The following is a 23,016-nucleotide window of genomic DNA, read 5'->3' on the forward strand; positions in this document are numbered from 1 at the left end:
ATTCCAAGGCCAAGTTACGCAGGACAAATTAAAGCTGCCCTGGCTGCCTGGGGACAGGGTTTATGAATGACACCGGAGGTGGGGCCTTGCTGAGTCACCAGCTGGTCTTGTTTAACTTGGCCACAGCTATGGATAACCCCTTGTAACTTGGCCCTCTTTGGCAATTTCACACCTTTAAACAACTGCCTTTCTTTTGCTAACTTGTCCTCTCAGCTTCACTTCAGATTGAATGGTTTGGGTCTGCTACATTTACTTTTCCTTCAATTTTAAGCAAACGTATAAAGGGACAAGACTTTAATCACCTGCTTTCCACCTAGTGATGATTAAAGCTAAAAAGGACTCCTGGCACGATGCAAGTAGGAAAAATGTTTGCATTAGAGGCAGACACCTCATCCACTATTGTACTTTTGGTTTATAGCACACATACCAGAACTTGCAGACATCTGGAAATGTGCATTTTCCCAAATCAATTGCCAATAGCCCTGAACACACCACAGGCATGTCTACACTCTCCATTTTTGTCAGCGCTGCTTGTGAGTAAGCGAAATCTCACAGATCCCTTGGCATGACAGAGCACACAACTCTCAGTCCCTTTCACGTCTCCCAGTTAACACAGGGACAGCATGGGCAACAGGGCATCACCACCACAACCCTGGGGCAGGAGGACAGGGCTTAGGACCCCAACTTGGACCCATAAATGCTGTTGTGGCTCCATTATTTGTGCCCAAGCCGGTATAATTTAATTTCCACTGGGAAATCTGTAGTGCCAGATCCCAAGGCAGAATGGCTGTTGGCTGTTCAAGCCTTAGCATTTCAGATGGGCTGCTTCCAGATTTCTTTGTGCAATTGTTTTCTGTGCTTTGCAACATTTACAGGGGAAAAAAAAAAAGCAGCTTTTCATTAGCAATGTGATATCAACCTTAGCCAGCAATTTTCCACTTTGATCATACCGCAGTAATGTACTATGCTGTATTTGGATCTCTTTTGGGTGTTTACATATATTTATGCCATACTACACATAGCAGCTACAGTCAAATCTGAGGGGTTTGGTCCCTAAAGTGTTTCCTTTGGTGGTACTGCACTGAATTTGAAAACGGGCCTAATCAAGATCAGATTTCAGTTAAAAGCATAAGGGGCAGGGTTATGGCCTCAAGTCTTTTCTGGGATACCAGATCCACAACAGCACCCAGAAAGTATGCTCTTTTTGTCTGCCAGTCCTGCCTATATCGTCACACCAGGTTCAGCCAGAGCACCCCTAAGCACAGGTGCCTAGCCAAAATATGTGCTTTAGATAGCTGCTGCACATTGTGCCCACATCCCAGCCCAGCTGTTTGAGGGACTAGACACCCGGAGCACTCTGTAGGATGCTTCTACTACAGGGTTTGGAAGTAGCCCTCTAAAGCCTTTGGATGAAACACGCTTCATGAAAATGAACAGAAATGGCTAAGAATATTTATTTAGTTGATAGCCTTTGAGACACTGTAAGTGAGGACCAAGATCCTGCTGTGCTAGCTGATGCACATGAATAGGGAAGCAGCAATTTGCATTTCACTCTTTCACAGGAATGAGAATTAAGGCAGCCCTTCCACAGTAATTTCCCTGACATGCTTGAAATGCAGATCTACTGACTTCTCTTTGCAGATTAGGAAATACCACTTGTGTCTCTATTTCAGTATGATTTTGTCCATTTATTTATTAGTAAAAATAGAAAGGATATTAAAAAAAACATGGAATCCATTATTCTTTATATCTATCTGTCTGACTGCGTTAAGGTAAAAGGTTGTGCAAATAAAGATATTAAAAAACATTTATGGAAATCCTACAGGAAACCTTTTTTTTTTTTTTTTTTACAAAATTCAACAGAGATTAATAATAATAACAATAAAGTTGTGTTTCTTTTGCATTTTATAAGAAAAGCAACTTAGTATTTATGATATATGTGCCATGAGACCTTAATCTCAATGATCCTTTTTTTCATGTATGAAGTCCTTGTTATTTTTATGTAAGTGGTATGTTGGTTGGTACACTTAGCAGCCAAAAATACCTCCTCAGACATGCTTTGGAGAGAGAAAAGGATGGGATGGACTTTTTGTACAGCTTGATGGATGTCTTTGGCATTTCATACTGAACAGCAAACACTATAAATCATGTCAGCAGTACAGCCAGCATCCAAACCCCAAATGCACCGGAGCCCTAGGCCCAAATATCAGCCACCAGTCAAGAGCTCTTCTCTAAGCATATTTTGCTGGTAAGGGTGGTGGATGTGAAGAAGTAATGGATGGTGGGCTCGGCCTAAACATCACAAGGAGCAAAATACCCTGATACTTACTGGCAAATACTGAGAAACCAAGTTGTTGCATGCAAACTGTTATTGCAATTAATGGCAAATTTCATCATTTTCTGTCTGTCTAGCTGTCTTTAAACTTTGAACACATTGGATCACTTGAGTCCAGCTTGACCTAGGTCTCAGACAGTTAAAGTTCCTGTGGGTTTTGTGGAAACAGGTTAGCTGGATGGAAAGGAGTCCAAGTGCTCCTCAAGATAGAGGGGGAGGTTGCAGCATAAGGTGAACAGCTATTTGCTGTTTGCTATTTGCAGCTGAAAGATTCAAAGGGTCACACCCTACCCTCAGGAAGAGGAATTTGGATAGAGACAGTGGAATCAGTTAAATCACTGAATTTTTTAAAAGTTCATAACATACAGAAGGTGCAGATGGACCATGTGCTTTCTTGCCGCACAACCAGTGGAGACTCTAGTATTAAGATAACCTAATATTCTTGATATAAACTACTCCTGTCAGGTGCAGTAACCCAGCATCCATGTGCTGGGCACTGATTTGCTCAGCAGTGACTACAGTGACTTTGCAGAAGCTGCTGCTATGCTGCATCAAGGACATACACCAAAATATTCCTCAAATGCCTTCTAGTCCCACTCTCAACATGTGCACTTGGTCTTCAGATCACAGGGGCCATCCCTGAAGGTTTTTAGACTCACAATTTGCATTTTCTTTTGCTGAACTCCGGAAACAATATTGAAAAAGCAATGAGTAGCCTAATGAAGCAGAGACCTGAGTTTTCAGGAAGACGCTACAGTTATCACAACCTTGACTATAATTGCACTAATAGCAATTACAGTTTAACATGCCGTATTTCACTAATTGCAAAACTTGTTTCCTCTATGAAAAAATTTTGGAGGATTTTAAGACTTCCTAAAGGGCTGTCAGTACAGCTTAACATCTGTTTTTCTTTCCTTAATTCCAAAAAGGCAAGTTGGCTTTATTCATACCTCAGCTAGGGGAGCAGGGTGTTCATTCTCTGTGCCTTGAGTTACCCTGAATCCCAGGAGAGACAGAAGGTGTTGTGACGTTGTCTTTTCCGTCACTTTCTTCCTTCTTTTTTTGTACTTGCTTAGTCCCTCATGAAGCTACATGGCTCTTACAGCCTGGCTGGGACTCCCGCTGCATGCATTCACAAATATTTTTATATATATGTTTGTGTATATGTGTGTGCACACCTCTTTTTGTGATGGCCCCACCGCCGTGGTAGCTGTGCACCCCACTCCAGGTCACCACAGTCCCCTGCAGTGCTGGAAACTCCCCGTTATCCTGAAGTGACAAAAGTTCACTGTCAGCAATCGAAATTGCACCAGAAATTTTTGCTTGCACATTAAAAACCAGATTTACGCCCGCAGTGTTGTATTCCCCAACCACCCCTCACCCATGATATGTCAATACCACTTCATCCTTTCTATTGCCCCCAAAATCCACCTGCAATTGCATGTAGGAGAGTGGTGGTGAGGTCCTTCTCAGCTTGGGTCATATCAGCCTAGGTACTGCCTCTCTGAGGGTCCCCAGCCACGCATTTCTGAAGCAACTGGTTTTGGTGGAATTATCCTATAATACAGCAAGGCAGATAAGTGGAAAAAAAAAAAAAAAAGGTGGTATGATACAGATCTCCTGTACTGAGGATAGATCCGGTCTCCAGATTCCTTAATGCATTTCAGCATTATTTACTCTGACATGACACAGCCTGCCAAGATAAGGTATTTTCAGTGAGGTGAGATATGTATTACCTCCAGAGGACTTTGCACCTCCCTGGAATTTATGTTCCAAACACCAGTAAAACAGAGCCATGTCTGAGATTTTAAACATTCGGTTAACATTATTTTTCATGTTCTTGGCTTTTTGAGTTCGGGCTGGGGCTAGAAACTCAAGCACTGAAACACATCAAGAAAAGTTGGTCTCATTGTTTATATGAGATTTGCCGTCCAAATTTTCAGACCAAAGGGGTGCAGGCGTTTGTTACCTTACTTTCATAAACAAAATTAAACACCTACAGGGAATCAGAATTAGTTCTGAGAGAAAAAGAGAACAACAAAATATTGAAAAGTAGACAATAAGTCTCGGTGGGAGCTCAGGAGACACTTCTGTGTAAAGGCTTCTGTACCGGCCTCACAAAATGGCGGCTGTCCTGCAGCCAAGCCACTCACCTTGAAAGTTTCTGGGTTCAGTGCATCAGGGTTGAACAGTTACATTCGCTGTCAGCTCTCATCAACAACTGATGGCTTTCAGAAGGCCTCCTACCAAAGGGCCAGAGCCTCATCTGATTAGAATTAAGTTCTGGACAGTGAAACCTAGCCTGTTTATAACATCTGAGGGCCTTGTTCACAGCAGTCATGCCAGTTATTGCATAAATGTGCCTTCAGTAAAGTAGAAGTTTTGTTAAAAGTGTAACTGCAGAGATTAAAGTAGGCAAAATATTTCAAAATGTTTAATATTTTATTAAATATTTCCCAGAAAATATTATTAGATGAAGTCAGGCTGGTTTTGGTAAGGTTTCGGTCTTTGTACAAGACCTTGCTATACTGCACTGGTAACCCTAAAGGTTTCTTTGTAATCAGGGAATCAAAGAGTTTGATTTATAGGGAATTAATTGTTTCACTCAAAGGTATGAGCTGAACGTGGGTCTTGCCAGAGCAATACTGCTCACCAGTTATTCTCAGCTCAGCCTGTACTGGAGAACCAATCCTACTGGCTAAGTTACCTCCTCTCTTTTGTCCAGCTACGGAGGCTAAAGTTTATTTCATAATCACACTGAGTCAGAGCCTCGGAAGAACCCAGCCTCATCTGTGTCACACCACCTCTTCCCCCTTCAGCACAGGGGGTACCAGCTCTCGGGTGCCCACGCAGGCAGCCAGGCTGCCTGTTGGCACCAGGCAGCAGCTCTCTGTCCCCATACAGCCACCCCACTGTGTTGGTTGAGGACACACGTGCAGGCTCTCAGTTTATAGATGTCTGTCCTAGAGGCAGAAAGTGCCGCCTGGTGAGCCTCTCCAACCACCAGAAAGAGATTGATTTTTTTTTTAATTTCTTTTTTTAAAAAGACACGCATTACATTTCTGCTTACTTGCAATCTGATCCCACACTGTGCAGCCTTTGAATTAAGCACCTCTCTGAGAAGCAACCGTCCTATTAGCATAATGTATAACATTAAAACATGGGGCTCTTCCCATGGAATGCTTTATTGTGTGCATTGTTCATCTTTAATATTCATGGCCAGCTCTTTTTAGAACATCCTTTTGACAGAGCAGAGACGCCGAGATAAGCCGTTGGGATGGTGGTTGTCCTGGAAACAGCAAGATCCACTTATTTTTAGCACAGAAGTCATCCAGTTAAACAAACTACATTAAAGGAGCATCATGATTATGGTACAACAATAAAAAGGCGTGTGGCATATTTGGTCGCTGTGAGGGTGTGACGCTTCTTGCCCGGCTGTTGGCCCTCGCTGCCAGCAGCCTTGCCCCCACGCTGGCAGGACAAAGCGTGTGTGCCCTCTTCTTCTGGGTGAGGGTAGAAACCCAGGCGGGGTTGTAGGAGAAGCATAGCGTGTGCTTCCCCTCTGCCAGGCTGCAGCCGCCATCAGAGGAAGGCAGTTGCTCTCGGAGGGTAAGGAGGATCCTCTTCTGTTCAACAGTGCAGCACAAAACAAAGGTGTACTTTTTCAGCAAGGTATGCTACCAGGAATGTATAGATGAGAAGGAGATAGGCCATGAAATATGGGCAACCAGAGCAGAAAGGGGTGTGTAGGGTGGGGGTTGGATGATCCCTTTATCCTCACTTCCTAGTGCTGACGGCCTCCATCCCTGCTGTGAAGGTCCCTGGTGGTCCCAGAGTGCCTGGGAGCTCCACCCAGAGGAGTGCCCCACACCCCAGAGCCGAACCGCAGGCACAAGAACTGCACCACAAAAGTGTCTCAATAGGAAGGTTTCCTCCCCATCTGCGCTGGGGCAGGCCCGAACCACAACAAGCAGCGCCCTGCTGCTGATATTTTGATCCTTATCCTTCAGGATGCACAGCAAAGCCACAGGTGTATGAAACCAGAAAAAAGCAATGAAAGTTAACAGCAGCTTCTCCAAAGCTAATTGGAAAAAATCTTCGGGCCAGAATAAAGCTACAGTAACAGTTTAAAAGTGGTTCTTCCTTTGTCTAAGCCAGTTTGCCTGTTCTCATTCCTTCAAGTGTGTGGCAAGAAGGCCTGATGTGAAAAGAGACCTGCTAGCTTCAGCGAAAGCCGTGCAATCCTTACTACCATAAAGGTCCACCTGTCACAGTTTGCAAAACGTTGCACTCAGTCAGTGATGTTTGGATAGAAAAATGTCGGGTGCACCTTGGGAAGACTTTGGTATGGAGAAAAGGATAACTTTTAACTGAAGGAAGCATATAGGGAAAGGCATAGACAGGGGGAGAAATGGAGCTATGGAGAGAGTCCATATACATGTGTATGGGGGAAATTATAGGTAGAAAGAATGGCTGCAAGAAGGCTTCGGTATATGCAGCAAGCTTGGCTATTAGCTCAGTAGTACGCACAGTCTTCCATCCAGTGCATCTTGTCCATAGCAGGGCTTTTCCTTGTAATGGTATTGAATTTGGGTATGGAGATGTGCAGAGAGAGAAAACCAAAAGCCATTACTCTTGCAGATAACATATCTTAGCTTTTCCTGTGCAGAATAACGAATAAATATGAAGGAAATCTCTGAGAAAGATGGACATAGTCCCTCCCTGTGGGTAGAACAGGAGGGACTCAAGGCTTCGCTATGTTCGTTATATAAAAAAAAAAAAAGTGCATATCTGAAGTGCATCCTAACTTATTCTCAGATATGGAAAAATGACTCATTAGAAGTTCAGTGCCTTCCTGGCACCGGTTAAAGTGACAATTATAAATCCACTGGAGCAGAGTGACTGTTCTGGGATCAGCCATTCTAGCACAAGCCTCTCTCTCTGCTTTCAAGTAACAGCTCGCTCCCAAATAATTCTAAAGAAAAACCTTTGTTGCTTCTTCAGCATACACCTGCCATAGCTCTTCTGGTCTCTCACCTCAGGGAAGCGAGGTGACCTCCTGCAAGCAGAGACAGCCAGACAGGAGGAGGAAGGAGGACCAAGTTGTCTGGCCACTGCACACTACACCCAAGGGGCTCTGACAACACCCTCTTAACACATAGGGTTGTCTTCTCCAGTCCTGGCAATGCCAGGAGAGATTAGATTTCACATTCGTCGTACCATTAATGTTGTAGAAAATAACACTGTAATGCTTTAATTTATTTTGTTCTAGCTCTTGGAGGAGGTTTGAAATACAGTAGTGGACTGGCCATTGCACACTTCTGCTATCAGCAGGATGGCAAGCCGAGGGCTTGGTTGCAGGCTGGGGCAGCTAGACGTAGCCGTAGCTCTCCCCTGCCTGAAGGAGATTATCTGTCATTCCACCCGGAGGAGGTCACCAAATCCTCTCTGTCCTCCGTGTGAATGCAGGCACAGAGCACCACATGTGCTCCCTCCCAGGAGAGGGCTCACAGACCTGCCCCACCACTCACCTGCAAACACCGCCTGAAAATCAAGGCTTGCCTTGCAGCACTGCAAGCAGCATGGCAAGAACAGCACCCCATCAGCTCCCGCAGTCCTGCTGGGCGTATGCCCAAAGCTCCCCGTGCAAATATGAAAGCCCTGAGTGTTGCTGGCTGCCTGTCGATCCAGCGACGCTCCACTCGCCAGCTCTGGCTTCACAAGGTAGGCTCGGATATCTCCGGGCTGGGTGTCCCTCCTTTCCTCCTGCAGGAATGTGCTTCTGGGTGCAAAAGGCGTCAGGCAAAGCCAAACCACCACAGCTCCGCTATCTCGTTTTGTGGCTACAACTATTTGTTAAAAAAGTTTCCTTTTTTCTTTTACTCATAATAAATGGTGTTCATTTGCAAGCAAGAATTTCTAGGTAATTCCCGTCTCTCCAGCTTTTAGGTACTTTCTCCTCTTAAAAAGTCTTGGTTTTGCATTCTTTGTGCTTTCTTTTTTCTCCATGTGTCTTTCTTCTATTTTTCCACTTTGTCAGATGGGGCTGGGGGAAGAAAAAGAGGGAAAAAACAAGCACAAAAGTGAGGGAAAAAAGGAAAGCACCTTCCCCAGTATTTTTATTACTTTGAACTCACCCAGTATATTCACTGATTTTTCTTAATTAAAACCCCAGTAAAGTGCATTATTCTTGTTTTTTAAACAATTCCTTACAGCTTTCTCCCTCCCTCCCTTCATGGCTTTAGCACAAGCAAGCCCCATGCACGGATGTTTGGCTTTGCTGGGCTCTGACCATGGCTCAGCAGCCTGGGGGCAAGCGCCGGCCCCGTGGTCAGCATCACAACCAGCTGCCGCCCTGGCCCCAGGTGCTGCTGTGCCCTTTTTGGCTGCCAGAAGCCGTGTCAGATGGTGGTAGCTGTCAGCCACGAGTAACCACAGCTGGAGTCCAGCCCCTGACCCGTAAGTCACTGGTCAATCCATTAAGCCGCGCTTTCCTCCTGCAATCAACTTTTTAATATCTCAGCTTTTGAGTGAAGATAACCGCGCTAGCACTAACACACACAGCAGGACGTGTGAGGAGCTATATTTGCCCTTTCTCTGCATTTGGGCAAGAGAAGGTGGAGAAACAATGGAACACAGTGGGTCGAAGCCCTCTGCTATCTGGCCCACTAACCTGACCCCGATTGCATAGAAACAAACAAGCAAGCAAAGCATGGAAAGAGGGAAGGATTCTTTCCTATGGTATCTTGCATTTTCGTTCCGTGAGTCAGAGATAAAAGCAGCTGGAAGGGAGCGCACAAGTTCTTTCAAATCTTCCTTTTGAGGAACTGTCTCCAGAAGCCTTGATTTCACTCTGGTATCTCCAACAGGAGTGCAGGGTACTGTCACATCGTGTTTTCTTTGATAATTGGAACGGGGGAGTGAAAGGTAAACCAGGCCTGCGCGTGAACACCTTGCTGGCTGGGATATCCCCACTTCACCTTGGGCGGGCAGACTCCTCACCGGTGTAAAGCAGCCCTGCTTCAAAGGACCTCTGCTGTTTTCCATTATCTGCATCTCCAGCTGATAGCAGCGGCTAACCAGATTAGGGTGGGGAAAAAAAAACAGCACCCACAACAGAGGGGGCACCCACCCCAGGCATGCACGCATTGCAGACACGGGCCACAGGTGTTGTGTGAGACAAGAGGGCGCTACCTTGCATGCTCCGCGCAGCAGCTCCTACGAGGCAGCAGCACCCGGGACGCCCTTCAGATCTGCTGCTCAGGTGGCAACAGGACAGCTACCGGCGACAGCCACACGCTCCAGCCCCCAGGTTGCGGTGCTGTGGTGAGCTGCCTTCAGGAACTGGGCAATTTGCCGCCCCACGAGAAAACAAACCCAAGGAATGCGAGCTGTCACTTTGGGAACCCCGGCACAATGGAGCTGCCCGAACCATATGGGAGAAATTACTTTTTCATGCCAGTAGCAGTCCAAAATGCATGGACCTTTCAGTGGATCATAAAGCAAACTTTTGTCTGATTTTTTCTGTTTTATTTTAATAACAGACTTCAAAAAATGCAAGGCACTTCCCTCCTTGAGAACATATTTCCTTTACATTTAAGTACAACTAAAGACTGCTGACACTAAGTATGTGTAGGAACCAAACCACGTCCTCCCTTTCCGCCCCCCCAAAAAAACCCTCCTACTCATTTTTGTAACCCAAAATCTCTTGTCTGAAAAACTCAGGTTAACTTTCCTTAATCCTCACATTCCAGGGTGTATTTACAATTGGGGTAGTATTGGAGCAAAATGACTGAAAGATCAAGCAAAGAGCCATTATATATACACACATATGTATGTGAGAGTGTGCTTATAGCTATATAATTCTCTGTAAAAGATACCGCTTTTCAGATTACCCAGAAATTGGTTAAATGCCTGGAAAATATTCTTTCCAAGTTTTCAGGCTGGCCTCTGAAACTGCACAAACAAATCTTGTCCCATTGGAGCTAGTGGAATAATTCATGTTTGGCTTGGACTCTGTCTGCGGCATGCATACGAACTCGTACGTGCAGATACTTGTCTGAGACTGTGAGCCAGGTAGATAACTGTGCAAATTTCTTATTTGCATGTGATCTTGTCCAGCTGGCCCACAGCATTTGCGTAGGCTGTACAGGCAGACATAATCGCTGTATGCACTCTTGCTTTTGCTGCCCCGTTTGGACAGAGGTTCACTCCGCAGGCACACAGGGCTGTGGAGCTCTCAGGGACCAGCGCATGCAGTCGTGGCACCTGGGCGCATCACAGAGAGGGCCCTTCAGGCTCTTTTGGTGGTGCTGCCATGACACGAGCATGGGGCCCTGCCAAATGTCCCTCTGATCGTATCCTGACTGCAGCCTGGGGCAAGACCCGGGCATGTGCACTCTCTCTGTATCCCTCTCCCACCTCCTTCCCCAGTGCCCCATAGAAGGGCTTCCTGGCACATCCCCACCGACCAGCAGGGAATTACCACTGGATCACAGAAGGTCTGAGGTTGGCAGGAGCCTCTGGAACCCACCTGGTCCAACCCCTGCTCCAGCAGGGACACCCACAGCAGGTTGTCCATCTCCAGGTAGCTTGTGAAAATCTCCCAGGAGGAGACCCCACAACTTCTCTGGGCAACCTGTGCCAGGGCTCAGCCAGCTGCACAGTAAAGAAGTGCTTCCTGGTGTCCAGAGGGAGCCTCCTGTATTCCAGTTCGTTTCCTCTTCCCCAGGCTGAACAGTTCCATCTCTCTCAGCCCCTCCTAGGGGAAGTGCTCCAATCATCTTTGTGGCCCTAAGCTGGACTCTGCAGTATGCCCACATCTCTCGTGCTGGGGAGCCCAGAACTGGACACGGCACCCCAGGGGTGGCCTCACCAGTGCTGAGTAGAGGGGGAGGATCACCTCCCTTGACCTGCTGGCAACACTTTGCCTCATGCAGCCCAAGATACCATTAGCCTTCTTAGCAGCAAGGGTACGTTGCTGCTTCATCTTCATCTTGGTGTCCACCAGGACCACCTGGTATTTTCTGCAGACTGCTTTCCAGCTGGGTTCCCCCAGCATGTCCTGGTGCCGGACTTTGCACTTCTTGTCAAACTTCGTGAGTTTCACCTGCTTGAACCCAAACTCTGGGCTTACCCCACAGCACCCCAGAGCTAAGCTCAGAATTGTGCCTAGGACTGGTTTCAAGGATGAACGATCAGGGCAATTGCACTGGGCCGTGGGCCTTGGTGGGTTTCATTAGAATAGGATAAGGAACAGGCCAAAAGAGCCAAAATGAGGGCTAATACTGGACTAGCCCTTGACTAAAACCCTGCCCAGGGTCACCTGAGGCACTGCTTGTACCTTGTTACCCCCAGAAACTGCCCTGAAGTCAAATACCCTGAACTGTCAGGCAGTGATGTGGGAAAGAACTTGCTCCACAAGTGGGGCTTGGGCTTTGCTAATCCACTGAAGCCCAGACATGCACTGATGCATCTCAGGAGGCTTGCATCATGATCCAGAGCATCTCTGAGGGCACTGGCATGCTACAGCTAATTCAGGAGCACTGATATCCTGACTTCATGTAAAACAGACTGAAAATGGGAGGTGCAGCAGGGATGAGGGAAAGAATAAAATCTGTGTGCAAGGAAAAGTCCTTTGGGGACTTTTGTCCTGAGAGTCACTGCTGCCAGTGGAGTGAAAAAAGAGGGGGATAGTAGGCAAAGATTATCATATACTAAGCATGAGAGGGCATAAAGCAAGCAAAACGTGTAAAACTGTAACACTCAAAATAGAATTTGTTTGACTTTCATTTTAAGTGACTAGATTTTACCCATTGTCTCCTTCTGGCTTCTCATAAACTCCCATGACATCGATTGATGGAGACACAGAGGATTAACTTTCAGACAATGAGTTGCAAACTTCAGTCACTTTGTAACCACTTAAGCAGATAACTGTTTTTATGTAGGGCAACTGGTGGGGAAAATGTGTCACCGTCTCCTTCCCTGCTTCCTTTGAGTGGTAAGATGAGACACAAGCACACTCCGAACCCTGGGAGCTCAGCCTCCCATCCCCATGCACCAGGGCAGCCTGGGTCACCCCCACAAAAGCCAAAAGCTCTTGGAAGCTGGAGGCACGTCCCAAAGTCGCAAAAACATGCTTTTCTTAAATGATCTAAATCCCCACTCAGCAACCTAGAAAGATTTTTCCAGGCTCACCTTGAGTAATCTCACTTGCTCTTTCATCTCTTGGGGAAAGCGGCAGGTCAGCTCAGCACAGGTTTTGGCTCCTCTCTGGCAGGAGCCTGGCTGTACCACCGTGGCATGGCAGCTAGCAGAGGCTGGTGCTCTGCCTGCCCATGGAGTGGGATGGCAAGTAAATCATGAGACTGTAAATCATGAGAATGGAGCAGTTTCGTACTCTGTGTCCAGCCTGCTGCCCCCAGTTGGCTCACAGTAGAGCGAGTCTGGTGATTCAGTAATCTGTTTGCCATGCATTTTTTGAAGCAGGAACACAACTTAATTCCCTTCAAGGAGATCAAAACCAGGAAACATTTAAGTAGGACTTCCTGCCCAGTGTGAAATACAAATTCTTTTCATCATGGAAAGCTAACTGAGCTTAAACAATAGCATAATGAAAGTGGTTATGCAATGAAGTTGCAGGAGATCAAAGCTGATTTTGGTTTTTAATTAAGATAACAAGGTACCTGGATTAAGGACACTAGTGGTAACCCACTGCCTAACTGCCTAAAGAAACACAAACACTTCCCCATTAATTTGCTGCATGCACAGAAGAGAATTTGCCCATTCTTACAGTCAGGATTTGAAACCGGGAAATGGACTGCTTGAATTCATCTAGATCAGAAGCCTTTTATTCAAGAAGGGAGAGGATATCACAAATCTTGCTGAACATTGCCTCCTCTCCCCTCTGTCTCTTTTGGTCACTTCTGCTGCCAATTCCTTTAAATACGTGCGTGTGTGTGTACCGAGAGGTTGTCTGTCCGCCCAAAAAGTCCTGCGTTTCCTCTTCCACCCACGTGGCTATCTAAAATTCACAGTCTTGTAGGTTGTTCCAGTTAGGAAGAAAAGTCAGTTCAGGACTCAAGTAGCTTTTGGAAGCAACTTCGTCTATTTGCAAAGGAGAGACAAACCCCTGTGTGACACAGCAGGAGTCAGGCCATGGGAGCAGGCTTCTCTCTTCCCGGCTCCCTGCTGTTTTGGCCGAGCCCCCCACCCCAAAGCCCCCACTCTCCGGGCTTTCCCCAGGGCCACACACCATGCTACCTCCAGCGTTTGCCTTCGCTGGTTCTGCTCCTGCTCCCTGCTTCCCCGCCTTCACACCCACGCTCACCTCTTCTCAAAACAGTTCTGCCCCAAAACTCCCCTTCCCAGAGCCCAGGCGCTCCTGGGGAGAACAACGAGCCCGTGGTTTGGGCAGAGGCTTCTGCACAGGGTGGAGGTTTAGAGCAAGTCATTATTGCGCTGTCTGCTTTCCCAAGCTGATCGTAGGGGCTTTTTGAAGGAAAAAAATGAGAATGGGTGTTAATCTGGGGTCTACTTTATTAGAAAAGTTATAAAACCTTTCAGGAAAGCCCTACAGAGCAGGATAGGGCTGAGGCCAGTGGTTTCTGTAGAGGCTCGGAACATTTACAGGACCATGTTAGGAGTGAATATGGTTGTTGGAGATGAAAGAGTTCGGCCAGACTACCACCACACGACTGTCAGAGAGCTTTATCTCTTCTGCAAGGTTGCGTGCACCACCCGTACGTTTCAGCAGTGGGTGTACCGCTCCTAAGAACTTTGGAACGGTTCATTAAGCTCGCAGGAATGTTATCATTTTCCATAAAGTTTGATAGGATTTTCCAGGACCTGTGATGCTTCAGCGTAATGCATTCTTGGCTATCAACAGCCATCTTGGGCCCCAGGAGAGTGCTCTGCAGGAACTACAAAAAGGTTTTAAACATACATTTTGATTTATGGCAATAGTGAGTTCCCCCCACCATGTGATTGGGGTGGGGATCCAGAACATATTTCTGCGCTTCACTCAATTTCCACTTTCCCTTTCCCAATCACTTTTGAAATCATGTTGTTCGCTCAGCCTTAACTTTAGGTTAACCTGTGCTCATACCAGGCTGTTGTCTCCTGCCCTGTCCTGCGAAGAGCTGCTATCTCCGATCTTTTTAGTTTCACCCTGTCTTTTTTTGAGTGAGTATAGCACTTACTTGCAGCCTGATCTGTAGTGTGCTGAAGGTAGTGGGAGCCTCTCAGTGGCCTTGGGATCTGGTGGTTACAGACCCAGCTGTAGCAATCAGTGCCTGAAGTCTCACGTTTAATCACAGACGGTTGGCAAGGGCAGGCTAACCTTCACTACACCTCACTGCTGGTCTGTGAATGCCTTCTTTGATCTTGAGAGGACAGATCAATCTATAAACTTTTGGGGACTTACACCCTCGTGCTTCCACCCTCCAGTGAAACGTGGGTGCAGTGCTGGCAGTAGGGACAATTATTGTCTCGGGTGAGTATGGAGACCTCCTGCAATACCACTCTCAACCCTGGGTATCGCAGGGCACAGACCCTCATCCCCATGTCCTGGAAGCACTCTTTGGGATTTTATTCTGTGCCATAGCTTAGAAACAGTCTGCAGAACAGGTACCTTGATGCCCTTTAACCTAGGACAACATTTTCCCCTCTCCCTTTCTTGAGCCACAGCCTGGCAATTTATCCATTTCCAGCCCTGTACCAACAGACAGGTCTGCTCCAGCTTCTGCTCTGGGTCATAAATCCAACCACCTGCACCTAAAAATGGGATGTGTCCCTTATCTTATAACCTGCAGGGACTAGCTCTGAACCACTGGCCCAAGGGTCTGTATCTTACTATCATTTCTTTGAATCTTCTAGGCATGTTTCTTCTGCCCATTACTAACAAAGTTTTACATTTTATTGCTGCAAAGCATTCACCCTGGAAATAAATAAAGAAATAGAAAGCTGAAAACATCGCGGTCAAGCAAGAGAGATGTTTTTAACCATCCCCAAAGCGACATCTTTGTGTTTGTGAGTAAGGAGGCTTCCAGCAATCCGGGAGTCTTTGTGCAGAGCCCTGTGAATAAGCAAACTGCAGATCAATACCGGCCACAGTGTGCATTACTCATTAGCATGCGGGGAGCTGGGAGAACAGCGATGATATCAAACATCAGCCCCCCCATCCCGTTCCACTGAACAGAGCCTACTGATAGGGCAGTATGTGCTGCCAACAGTGAGTCATTCATCGCTCTGTCCTGCTTTCACAACAGCGTGATTCAGTGTTTGCAAAGGAAAGTCCTGACTGCAAACATTGCCCTCTTTCAGGCACCGCTCGCCCCGTTGCAACATACAGCAGAGCTTGTGCTCCGCATGACATTTGCCAGGATGGTAAACCAGTGGAGGCAGAGCATCCCCCTGTGATCTGGAGGTCTGTGCAAAGCAGGGGCAATCTGGAGGGGGAGCATGCTGTGGAACCAGTGCCCTTCCATGCTGGACCTTCACCCCCTCCCTGCTGCCCCAGCACCAGCCCCAGCAGAGAAGCCCAGCTGAGCATGGAGCCTGCCAAAACCGCGCTGAAGCTCAAGCAAGTTTCAAGCCAGAAGGTGAATTTTCTAGTTGCCAGACCTACAGATCTAGCCTGGGGAGAGGGAAGGAATTAAGCAATGCTGTGTCCTTCCTGCCTCTTCAGTTTCCAGAAGTTGCAGCTCCATGACTGCACACTGACAGTTTTGCTGATAAGGCAGAAAAGAGTGGGACTCACCTTGCTTTTCCCTGACCACAGTGGCTTCCTCTTGCCAGCAAGAGTGAAAACCAGCAGTCAGAGTCTCTCAGGGTGCAGGTATGCTGATCGAAGAGATGCCTCTATAGCAGGGAAGGTCAGCTCCATAGGATCAGCAGAACTGGTGTGTGGCTGTGCTTAAAATGACAAGAGCTGTAGTAAGCCAGAAAGGGCTTGGGAGGTGGATGCTCTGACTGGAACAGGGTTCTTTAGGCTGAGGAAAGATTCAGCTCTTAATCAATTTCCTGATCCTTCTTAAGGCCTTCTATACTCTACTTGCTGTTTCTGTAATTCTTCCATTGGCTTTCCTACAGCCAGCAGTGTCAGGCAGCAATGCAGCTACAGTAAGTGTGGCCTCTTCCCATCCGGGACATGCACAAATCCTAGATTTTATTTGTAAGGTAATTTAAAAGTCAAATAAAATGTTTTCTAATAAGTAAACGACCAGTAAAAATATATTCTATTTTTCTTTTCTTTTCTTTCCTCTTTTTTTTTTCTTTTTTCAAGTGGGAGTAATGAATGCTTTTCCGATTTAGAGATACAGCCAGAGCAGGTATAAATCAGCAGAGTCCCACTGACATCTATGGTGCTTTGTCAATCTGCACAAGTTGCAGATAAAGCCTTTAATGTTTCCACAGGGCAGATTTATCAGGCTCCTTGTGGGCTTGTGTGAGTTAACAAAACGAGCTTTCTAGCAAAGTCATCTATCACTTGGCTATCTACAGTCACCAGCGTGCAGGTAAATCACCAGGGCTCTGCTACCAGATGTTAAAAAGGCAGATGACCTCCTTGTATATTCCACACATGAAAAGAGCTCAGTAAATTATTTGACTTTTAAACAATAATATTCAACAATTTACTACAGAGCCCATTAACTGGATGAGGTGTTAACCTGGACATCCTGACCAAATTCCAGCTGGGTTAATTATATGTTGCCTTAGCGTTCCCCTCTCTTTCAGTTGTGACAGTGTTCAATGTTATTTTTTGCTCTCCCCCCTAAAGATTGTGTTTGAATCCTGCTGTTGCTGTGTTGCACACCAAAGGTGTATTTGCTACATCTGCAGATGGAAGATCTCTGTATATAGAGTTTTAAAGGCACTCAAATGCATTCCTTAGGAGAATGGGAGCTCTAATGCATGAAAATGATTATTTTTATTGGTTTTATTGATGCTATTATTGTTCCTGCTGTTTCAGATACTATTTACTACTACATTTTTTTGTCTTGTCAAGTCCTGAAATACAGATTCGGATTAGCATTAAAATTAGAACCTGAATTTACCCAGAGTGATGTGATGTTCAGATTTTGGGTCCCAAATCAGATCAATTTTAAGGCAAAACCTTGATTGGCAAATCCATATTGAGATTACAGTGTGAATTCCCCAAATTTTGTGGGCACCACCTGCTGCTAGAGTTGTGAGTAAGGCTTACTTCACTTCACTTCACTTACTTCACTTACTTAGACCAGAAAAAAAATCAAAACAAAAACAAAAACAAAAACAAAAAAAGAGAGAGAAAGGGAGAAAGAAACGCTAAGAACTACTGCACTGGAAAATCTTACTGATGTTACTTAGGGCTTGTCATAGAAGGCATAATCAATAAATACTCTGTTTGCAATTGTTCTGTGAAGGCTGTAGACCAGTAATTCTACACGATTCTCTTTAAGTTTTACATAGAGTTTTCCCTGAGTACCTCCCTCATTCCTGTGTGTACCAAATAGTTCATATTCTTGGCTTACAATAAGAAACATCAAAAGACAGAAGCAAGATGAGGAGCAAAGTTCTCTTTGCTAAGGGCACATGCTGTGGCCGTGAGGCTGGGCTGTGGGTGAGACCTGGAAGGGAAGGACTCACCTGAATTATCAAGTAAGTAAACTGTCTTGATAAGAAGAAATGCCTGTGATCTCTCAATCATACTGCTAGGTTGATTCAAGGGCCTAAAACTGCTGAAGACTTTTCACCCAGCTTAAGGTACACTCTGTACAGTTTAATACAAAGACAGTGTATTTGAAAGAAGAAGAACAGCTGAATTTTTTGTCAAAAAAAAATAAAAATCTGTGGCCTATGGTAAATTTACGAGAAGGAGCAGTAAGTAGCAGAGGACAAAATTCTGCCTAGCAGGAGTATGGAGCTCTTGTGAATGTGCTGCATACAGACACCATGCAAACCATTTGCTCATATTCACCAGGAATATCCTGCACATCAGTACAACCTTGGCAAGGTCAATTTCAACTTTAGAGCATCCACCCAACAAATGGATTTCATGTTACTTGGCTAATCATACACAGCTACCCAAATGCAACCTGTCGACTTAATTAGCAAAATGGAGCTAGCTGACTCTGTTCAGTTCTTTCCCCCCTTGCTGAGCCTATGACCGTCAGCAAAGTGCAGTCCAGGTAGGAGAGGAGCCAGCAGGACAGTCTGCACCAGCCTTTTTATCCGAGAGGACACAATGGGCTTTGACTCCTCACAATACATTTAATATGCCACATATTAACTTCTGTCTTGGGCTTTTCTATAATTTAGTGCTAATTCAGAGCAGGAGAGCTGACTGCTAGGTACCCGTCCCTCTCCAAGGGGATGCAGGTCCTCATTTATTCCACAGGGACCAACAGCCAGCCACCACCCTGAAGTATTCTTGAAGGCGTGCAGGATTAAACTGGAACATCTGCTAGCACAGAGCCCATGGTTTCTTTTGCCTGCACAACACCTCGTACCAGAAAGCCCTGTTTCCGTAACCCCCCAAATAATTCTGACCACTGAAGACTCATATTACCAACGTGGCCAGCACCATATAACCATATAACCCACCAAGCGCTATTCTTTCTCCTTTCTTTTTCTCAGTTTCAACAGAGTTCATAAATTCTAATAAAAAGCCAGCTGTTCCAAAGTGTGCATAGCACATACCTGGCAGGCAAAGGTTCACATTCTGCTCCTTGCATGCCCATAGATAGTGCAGGAAAAGAAAGTGCCCCAGCACCATACACAAGCCTGTAGCTGTGAAATTTTCAGCTACTGTTCATCCATGATGTGGTTTTCCTCACCATGACATTGAACGTGTTCTTTGCTACAGTAGAGACAGTTTACTTTCAGATGGTAGTGCTGCTGTACCTTCAGTCTTCTCTAATTATATTCTATAAACTGAGTTATTTGCAAGAAATTTCCATAACCTCCCCTTCTTCCCCCTCTCTTCCTACGTTTACTTCAGCCTCTCAACTGCTATATCATTTGGCCACAAAGGCACCAGTTTGTTAATCTAGTTTCATGGTCTGATAGACCTGGATAGTGATCAGTTTGCTTCCAAGGCCTTTCTGCAAGAGGGAAAAGAGCTTTGATCCTTATTGACAACTCAAGCTAATAGGATTGTTCTTCTTATGCCTCAACCAGATTGTCACAGTATCCTCATGTGATAGTCTGCAGTAAATCCCATTCCCAGAAATTTAAGCTGCTGGCCTCTGGATCCAAAGCCATTAACTTTGTGATGATTAATGGGCTGACAATACAGTCCCCTTCCACATAAAATTCAAAACAAAAACAGGTTGGCAGACATAGCCTCTCTCCAGGGCTAGCGGACCCTTTGTGTAAATACCACGCACCTCTTAGCCTGAGCTATGAGGTAATGGAATATTTGAAAGACCTGCTGCAAAGAGATGAATTTGGGACATCTTATCTAAATGTCAGGAAGAGGATTTAGTGATATCCCTTAATCCACAAGGCATGAGATGAGAGGGTACCAAGAGAACAGTGCGTGGGGGAAGACCATGATTTGGAACCATTCCATTGCAAACTTATGTGCAGACCTCCCCATCTCCTCTCATTTGTGCTTCTTTCACTCCATGCTCTACTCACAAGGAAGGCAGCTGCACACCGAATTGCAAGGTGCTCCAGAGCCCATGTGAAGGACAGAACATCTCATTGCTTGGCATGAAGAACATCTCATTGCTTGGCAGGACTGCGATGCTCAAAGTCACTAAGCTGTCCAAAACAAATACTATTGGATGGGGCTTGATGGAGATGGGCTGGGAGGGAACATACTATGCAAGAGACCATCAATGTTCATTTTATTTTATAATCGGGATATATAAAAAGGCATCTGCCCTTAGCCCTAGACATCTTTGGTACAAATTACACAACACCAACATAAATGTGAAGAAAATGACCCAGCAGCTGTTCTGCACCCCAAAGCCAGAAAATAATAGGCAAGGACAGAGCCAAAACTTCGCCATGCATTTTGGGCATCCCTCAGTGTCTGGCATCCACCTTGCTAAAACTGTTTCTGTACTCAAGAAAGCAGGTCCTGAGTGACCCAGGGATTCTGGGGAGAGCTAGCAGCCTTGCAAGCACCACCTCAAACTAATAGAAAGCAGAAGATGAGCACTGAGACACAGCCCCACTTGTCTATTTGGTAACTGGTGTGCTGCATTGTCTCTGCCTTTGTAAGTCTTCCGGTTTGTTAAAGGCTCAGTCTTGCATAAGGCATGCCATTGTTAACACAGAGGGGATGAAACCCTTCAGGCAGGTAGCAGGGTTGCTACCAGAAAGACATGGTTGCATGTGTCCAATTTTAAAAGGACTGCAAAATTAGTAGCTGACACAAGAGAAGCCTAACTGATCCTGGGTAGGATGTCAGGGTCTTCCAAAAAGCTTGTGGTTTATTAAAGTAGGGTCTACACTGGAACAAAACCACCTTGATCTCAAAACGCCTTCAGGTAAAGCCATGAAACCGGCCTCGCCCTCAGCAGCCTCACCTTTGTACTGAGGCCTGCCACGAGAACAGGCCTGGGGTGACACACAATGACGGAGGGGCTGGGGAGTGCTGTGAGGACATCTCAGCCCCTCAGGAAGAGGTGGCACCCCAAACCCAAACAAGAGCTTTGGCTACAGCACGTCCCTATTCCGCTGTCTTCAAAGGTTGGCCTTCCTGAGCCACACAAAGGAAAATGTATTTTCATGTCAGCCTGTTCTTCTAAACATTCAATTACCCTGTCAAATACCAAACACCTCTTCTTTATGGGAAATTCCTCTGGCAGGCTCCACCTCTTCCTCCTGCCAACTGCTCCTTGCTTTGTCCTTTTAAAGTGGGGCTAGAGGCAACAGTTTATGCCCTTACTTGTTAGCAAAGGCAATTATGACCACCTTCTGTGAGCAATTACCCATTCCTATCTGTTTCCTACAAAAACCTAAATTTTATACAATTACAGGCTATCCAGCAACCCTGACGCTGCTGGGATGCACAGCAGAGCACTCAGCACAGGCCCCATTTCAGGCAGTTAAATGCTGTATATATTACTTCGTGTTGTCTGTCAGACCAGAAGTGCCATTGGCAACAGCCCGGGGGCTGGGAGAGCTGCCCCCTTCCTCTCCTCCCTCCTCACACGATCTCCCAAAAGCCACACCAGGCTCCTGAGCAGACCGTGTGCCTACCTGTGACGAGTGGGCCGTGGCTTCCCACGTACCTACAGAGGACCTGCCTGCCAAGACCTCCAGGCTGGTCAGGCATCTCTCTCGGTTTTTCACATTTCCCTGTGAGTTTAGCGACCCTGAAGCACTTCTGGAAATGCCTAGCTAGGCCTTGCCCAAGACTGAATTTGGGGACCAAGTTCCAGCAGGTGGCTGATCTGAGGTGCGGGAGACGTAACAGGTTTCTTGGTCTTGGTATAACACTGAGCAATGCCTCCCATAAAATGGCAATCGTTATTTATTAGAGATACCAGATCCGATTCTGATCTCAGCCTACTTGACTTATTACTTATATCTGCCTGTAGTGAACACAAAATGCTCCCTCCTCTGAAAATCAATGCCCCCTGCCTGCTCTTGTTTAGGCTGCAACCACCAACCCAAGGACACAGCCCATGGGCTCAGTTGAATTTGTACATGGTTTTTACTGAGGAGAGTTTAAAGCGAAAGGTCTGAACGCTGAGCCCGAGCCCCTGGTGTAACACAGGGATAATTTCACTGAAATCAAGGCATGACATAGATGGGAAGCAAATTTAAAATCATAATTAAACTGTACATCAAAATGGCACTCACCCGTGAAGAAGCAACAGCAAGTCAAATTCCTAGTGAGCTGCAGTGGTGCCCCATTCGTTCTTCACATCTGCCATCTGCATCAGGTCTTTGTGAATAAATAAATCCTGCAAAGGACAAAAATTGTGGCACTCATACAAACGTCCCTTTGGTGTCAAGGGTTGTGTACATGTCAGAAAACAAACTAATGGTTCTGTGGAGGGAACATTTTCTGTGGGCTGACAAAGCAAGCTGCTCTGTGAGCAGCAGCGCTGACAAAATCCAGTCTCCCACAGACTGATGCCTTGTGGCCATACTTTTTCACTGCAGTAACCTCTGGGCCACTCAGCAGGCAGAGCTGAACAGATAACGCCGAAATCATGCTGCAGCTTTGCACCAATTTTGAGCATACCATGTAACTAGTGCCTGCTGAATAACCATCAGTTTCCACGAAATGTGCAGGAATGTAACGCCTTATTGTTATCTACCCCCTACATCAAATTTCGACTACATTAGTTAACCGGCTCAAAGATTTGGGGGGTGAGAGGGGTGAATTCAAGAGATAAATGCACAGAGAGAAATGCAGTCACATAAGCCTTTCTTTGTTAGGAAAAGAGGAGAAAAAACAACAAAACAAGAAAAACAAAGCTGTGTATTTAGCTGTTATAGCCCAAAGTCTGAGGACATACATTGTCAGAGGGTGTGACCCCATAGGATTAGTTGTGTGCATGATGGAAATCTCTGTCAGAACATTAAAAGGATTAGAAATTGGCCCATATTTTCTTTTTGGCTCTGGATATCTAAACTCTCCAAGTTTTGACCAGATATGTAAACACAAAGCTATAAATTTACAGTTATGCATCGCCTCCCATTGCCAGAAGATTCCCTAATACTGTAGAAAA

At 45.9% G+C, this 23,016-nt stretch overlaps 1 long non-coding RNA gene across 3 annotated transcripts; it reads right to left on the minus strand.

Moving 5' to 3' along the window:
* Nucleotides 1-1,128: 1,128 nt before the first annotated feature.
* On the minus strand, nt 1,129-22,616 carry LOC136790408 (uncharacterized). 3 transcript variants are annotated; one of them, XR_010830292.1, is made up of 3 exons: nt 22,139-22,616; nt 12,533-16,244; nt 1,129-8,381 (listed from the first exon to the last, which is right to left on the minus strand). It is a non-coding gene; the product is annotated as an uncharacterized lncRNA (long non-coding RNA). The 3 variants fall into 3 exon arrangements; XR_010830293.1 differs by having other exon boundaries at nt 12,533-16,249; XR_010830291.1 differs by lacking the exon at nt 22,139-22,616 and having other exon boundaries at nt 12,533-15,410; nt 16,095-17,817.
* Nucleotides 22,617-23,016: the final 400 nt, after the last annotated feature.

This window comes from Anser cygnoides, chromosome 3, assembly GCF_040182565.1.
Source record: "Anser cygnoides isolate HZ-2024a breed goose chromosome 3, Taihu_goose_T2T_genome, whole genome shotgun sequence".
Taxonomy (NCBI): Eukaryota; Metazoa; Chordata; class Aves; order Anseriformes; family Anatidae; genus Anser; species Anser cygnoides.